The sequence below is a fragment of the Dreissena polymorpha genome, chromosome 12 (assembly GCF_020536995.1).
Source record: "Dreissena polymorpha isolate Duluth1 chromosome 12, UMN_Dpol_1.0, whole genome shotgun sequence".
In the NCBI taxonomy this organism is placed as follows: Eukaryota; Metazoa; Mollusca; class Bivalvia; order Myida; family Dreissenidae; genus Dreissena; species Dreissena polymorpha.
The window spans coordinates 54,829,589-54,835,676 of record NC_068366.1 but is presented as its reverse complement, the minus strand read 5'-3'; the positions used below and the strand labels follow the sequence as shown (position 1 = coordinate 54,835,676).

Here is a 6,088-nt window from a genome sequence, read left to right as displayed (position 1 = left end):
TGAGTTGTATTTTATCCCATTTTCACCGCGACATTGACGGTATAACACGTTGTGGAATATACTTGCTTGTATTCAACACTGTGGAATATACCTGTCGCGTGCACGGACTACTTTTTAAATGACGTCATGCGATATGCGCTAAAATTAGGTCGATATTGTTTGGTTCATTGATCGAATTTTAAGGTCACCCATTAAAAGAAAATGTGCATATTTTGCAGAAAAAAATATATATGACATATTCACCAAAAGAAATGTTGAAATAAAATATAAAATTACACGATTTTTGTTTTGTTATTTTTTTAATTTATATTTACTTTACCACTGAATGATTTTTCATAAGAAACAAAGTCGACAAAACTTGAGCTTCAAAATTATACGACATTATTTAGTGTAATGTGCATTGTTTATAACCAAAGCATATACTTTTGACATTTAACTTAAATATTAAGAATGTACAACAAGCCATACACATATCGCACAGTTCATGAATAATCTGCTATGTTTGCTTTCCTATTTAATTCACGTTAGGCATAGAACTGTGTAAAGTATAAGATGGTAAAAATAGCACCACACTGGAATTGGGAACGTCCCATTTTTTACACGGGTATTTTCTACTCATTTATCTGTTGTGTACTGGAATGTTGTCCATTCTTTGTGTATTTATATATTAAATTATTTTCTCGTACAATAAGTGTATTTACCATAGATAAATAAAACATTGTGCAAGTTTAAACATAATTATGTTTGTATGCAGAAATCTGCAAATGCAACCGAGTTTACCAACGGCTATTATTAGATAAACTGCTCCGGTTCATTTGAACAGCAGAAATGTAGAGTAAATGACGTAGCGTGTGACGAAGAAGAAAGTTTATCGCGTTCATAAACTCATTTGAATAAAGTGATAGAATGGCATAAGGGTCTTTATTTAACTATGCTAAAATAATTATTAATGACCCTAGATGCAAAATCGTCAATTATTGAGTTAAATGGATTATTAGATGGATTTTAAAGGATAACTAAAGGTAAGATACTAGTTCTTACGTGTTTTGATTTTTGTTTGTACTTTTGTCGTTCCCTGTTCTCGGGGAAATGATTTTAACATGGGCGCCATTGATGCATCGGATCACACACGGCATACCCATAACATTATATAAAAAACACGTTCTGCGCGTCCTTAAATTCATCGTCCGAAGTCGGAAAACGTATTGCCCTGTATATTTTGTCAAATAAAGTGTCAGTCGCTGCAATTGTCTGTTTACTGGTCAAAATTGTCAAGGTCTTCGATAGCTAAAGAAACTTCAGCGTACAGTTTATTTAGTATTGACAGACCTGTACAAAGTCGCGCCAGTCAAAAATCATAAAAAGCGACATTTAAAGTTATGGTAGCCAGAACTAGGTCGTCGATGGTGTACATGTATGTTGACATCGACAGCATTTTGTCAGGAGCAATCGCCGCCATATTGGATTTTGATCATTTTCTTTCGAAAATAAAATAAATTATAGTAAAGTAAAATCTTCTTTTCGCGGTCGTAATGTGTTAAAATTCGCATACTGCGTTAAATTGAATGTAGGCATATGGTGATATTTTAACTTGTTTTACAGTTTGTGTGTGAATTTTTTAAAGACTATTTTGCGTACCAGAACAAATACATGTATATCACTACGCATGGTTACATTTGTTAGATTTTAAGCGCTTTTATGACTGAATTAGAATTATTGTTAAGGTTATTAGATCTATTTATGTTAAATGTCACGTTGAAAAAATCAAATGGGATAAATAGAATACTAGGATTAGCGTTGAATACAGAGAAGTTTATGTTGCTCGGCTCGAACACCGAAAGCGCTCGCCAAGGCTCGCGCTTCCGGCGTTCTAAGCCTCGCAACATAAACTTCTCTGTATTCAACGCTAACCTAGTATTCTCTATAACTACACCGGCTAGACTACAACAGTTGTGATATCAAATTCAGAATGGGCGAGTTATTCAGAAAAATTAAGAATCCTTTCTCATAACATGCATCATATTGTTCACCGTATACTAGTGCTGAATTGGTCATTGTCGGCTCGGGTACTACTTAAATGTACCCCGGTGAAACTTACCCGGGAATTATAACGCTAATTTGGTCGTTGTCGGATTTTGTCAATATTCTGTTAAATGACATCTATATTATCGAAACTCCAACTCAAAAAAGTAAGGTTTTTTTCAAAAAAAAAATGTTTCGTATTCCCTAGCGCGTTTTACGAAATCGGATTTTGGGCGGGAATAAAACTTGGGTACAGTCTAAATTGGCCGGTACATTAAAGAATACCACGTACTTATAAACACCCCCACACACGTACTTACATACACCCACACACGTATTTACAAACACCCTTGACTGAGTCTTAAAACGTCATTCTTCCCAAAGTACCCATTGGGATTTAGGGGGATTTTTTTATATGTTACACACCGTTCATTTTTTTTTAATAATTCTAGAGATATTTGTAATTCATATATTGTCATACCAAAAAAGTGGCTTCCATTCAATATCGCAGCGTTAAGCGAAAACGGTGACTCAGATAGATATATAGATCTAAGTCTTTACAACAAAAATTCTTAAATTAAATCTTTCAGATTCACTCGCTTATTCACACATTGTAACTGACTGCCTGCATTGCCTTTTTAATTGAAAGCGACATGTAGACTTAACCACTGGAGTACAGATGCAACGATAAACCGGATGTTCTTTGGTAAGGCCTCCACTTTGCAGCGCATCTGGTGCAGACTCACAGCCTCCGGTCATTCGTTTTCCCTGAATTGTTGGTGGTGCCTTAGGTCTGCCCTTTCAATGATTTTGCGGGAGTTAAACTGACGACTAAATTTACCGTTTAAAATAAGACAATTATGATCCATTGATATCTGTGACGACACGGTTACCACAACACATTAAAAAGTATGTTATATGGTTAGGAATAGTATTAGTAAATCTTTGTGTATTCTGGTTTGCATTTGGTCAGTGCAAACGTTGAAAGGGACTTTTTCACGTTGTGATAAATTGACCAAATAAAAAAAATCGTACTTATGATATGTGCGAGGAAACAGTAATACTGAACGATTTTAAAACCCTGAAAATGATAAAGCGTTACAAATGCAAAACGATTGAATAATTTGTAGAGTTCTGTTGTTATCGCTATAATATGGTACACTACGAGGATTGCTTATATAAAGTATAAATACAACACTCACTCGTCTCACTGTATGAGGACGGATGGCCGAGTGGTATATGTGCTAGATTTTTACTCCAAGAGTCAGTGATCCGAGCCCATATGATTTTTTTTCTTTCTTTTATTTAATTTTTAATTTTTACTGGAGATATTGAGTTTCGCTGTTTATATTTATCCATTTTAAGCATAAAATGACAATGTTCAATGCATGCCAAAATCTGTGAAAAGGTCCCTTTAATGCACACACTAAGCTACCAGTTAGTAAACCGAATGTAATCGCATTTAAACATAATTAATACTATATTCACTGACAAATCACTCCGGAATTTCGACTACAAAGGTCCGCAGATTAATCTCAAAATAAAATTTTGTAAAAAGTCAGAGTTTATTTATTATATATCCTATTAAAGTGTAATCGCATTATGGACGAGGTCAAGTTTTTAATATTGGGAAAGTCATTGCAATGTTTTCTGAATAGCAGCTCTGTTTCATATAATGTTGTTAAATTTGTTTGACATAGAGTTGTTTATCAATAGCGGCCATTGATGAAACTAGTGAACATATAACTCGTGTAAAATATAGATAGTGAAAATTTAAATTCAAAATCAGTATTATTGTTTAAAAATATCTCGTATGATCTCTTCAAGGGGCTTTTTCACAGATTTTGGCATGCATTGAAGTTTGTCATTAGATGCTTCATATTGATAAATGTAAACACTGGATCTAAAACCAAGGTGCCTGTACCACGTGACTTTTTCGGCTATGTGTGGGACAATCGGATGTCAACAAACCATCGCTTCAGGTACGTTTCTGATAATTTCTTCATTAATTCAAAACCTTTTAAAAAAACAAAGACGAGAGCCCGGTCATTGTCAAAATACACAACTGTGTTAAGTTTGCGCAAAATTAATTAAGTATTTTTTCCAAAAAATGCAACCGCGTGTTTGAAAACACACAAAGTCAGTTTCAAAGTGAAATGCTATGTGTGGTATATTTGTTATTCAATCAACACAGACGTTCATTATAATATTGTTGAAGGTTTAAAAAATATGGCGGACATTGTAATTCTTCATAGAGAAGCTTCATATATTGTATGTTTGCGCATATACATCTGAGTCGGAGTCTGTATATAAAAATGCAATAATGCTTTGTGTGGGACACATTTTTGAAATGCTATGTGTGGTATGCAAGAATTTTCCCGTCAGTTCTGCATTTAATCTGAACACAGTTTTGTAAGAATCTAAAACATATACTTCAGTCTGTACTGAAAATATATCAAATTAACCAAATGTTACATGATGTAATACTGAAGTAATTGTGTACTGTTTAAACAATTTATGTTTAATTGAACATAAATTTTAAATAAAATACACTGCGTAATTGTTATCCAACCAATGGTCTTTTTTAACAAACACGTTATGTTGAACTATAATATTTTCTTTTTTTTTGACTTATTGTCTTTAAATAAATATCATGATTGATATTTCTGTCTGATTATTAAATTCGGTCCTTTTTTTATAAATGAATGACAAAGAAAGTAAAAGCACTTGCTTTAAAATGGGTTTTACTTCTGTTGTTTTTCAGACTTGACAAGGATTAGTCGAAGGATTTGTAACGCTTTAAGGCGCGAAGCTGTGTTAGAATTAGATGAACACCATCAAACCACACGGAAGGTGTTATGCGGCAAGTTAATTATCAAAACCACAGTGACAGAGACGGACCCAGCTTCATTCTGTGATGTTTACGGAAAGCTATTTCAACTAACTATGCAAACATACCATTTAATATGTATTTTGGAATAATCAAAACAAAGTGCAGTTTTGATATTTGTGTATATTTATGTGTTTTGTATCTATGTTATTAATGAAATTGATTAGATGAATATAAAATCTGAGTATATATGTTAATAAAACAATTGTTTCATAACAAATAACAATATAAATCCAATGATGATTGTTTGTGGTCTATTAAGTTAATTTAGTTTCCAATATCATCTCCATATGAATATCTTAAGTATATCAAAATAAACACTTCATTAATAATAACATTGCTTTATAACCAGCATGCACATGTTACAATAGAAATTAAAGCACCAAGTACATGAAGAAGTACATCAGTATTCGCAAAGTAACAAATCTTGCTATACAAACATATAAATGATCTAATTAACACGTAACAAATGATCATCGCAAACAAGTTTTTGCTTTGGGGGTTTATTATACCAACAAACATATTTAATTGTATTAATACTTCATGAACTCAATTTCAAATGAAATCTGAATAAGTGAAAATAGAGTAAGATGTTTAATGAAAATACTCATTCGACCCGGTCATGAAAGTGGCTGCAAGATCTTGTTACCACCGCACCAAGTAATAAACAATACATGTTGTTTAATTTGTTGAATTGTCAAATGTGTATTTAATGTTTACTATGATTGTTTTCTTTCACTGCAATACTTGCACCATCTGGTAACAAAATAAACAGTCTTTTAAACTTTTGAACATTAACTATATAATGACAACTTTTCATTGATCAAGATATCAGTACGTCTCTTGAAGGTGCTTCCAAAAATACTTTAATCTCCCTGAAAAGAACAAAATACACATGAAATAAACTGTAAAACTAAAAAAAAATAGTTGCCATGCGTGATATATAAGATAGCTCAATAGGATTTAGATACGAATACATGATTTTACAAAAAAATAAGTTATTGATCCTTTTGTCTATTTGTTTAAATAATGCTGTTTTATCTCTTTATGCTTATTTAATAACTCTCGATACGGTCTAATATGTTTACACATTCCTGATAAAAAGCACACAACCATAAGTTCAATAACACTTTTTGTAATTTTGTTACAATTATATTCACATGACACATGAACCAC

At 32.4% G+C, this 6,088-nt stretch overlaps 1 long non-coding RNA gene across 1 annotated transcript in view; it reads left to right on the top strand.

The window, feature by feature from the left end:
• Positions 1-6,088, top strand: part of LOC127853576 (uncharacterized) — a 36,173-nt gene that overhangs the window by 28,337 nt on the left and 1,748 nt on the right. The gene's annotated exons all lie outside the window — the stretch shown is intronic.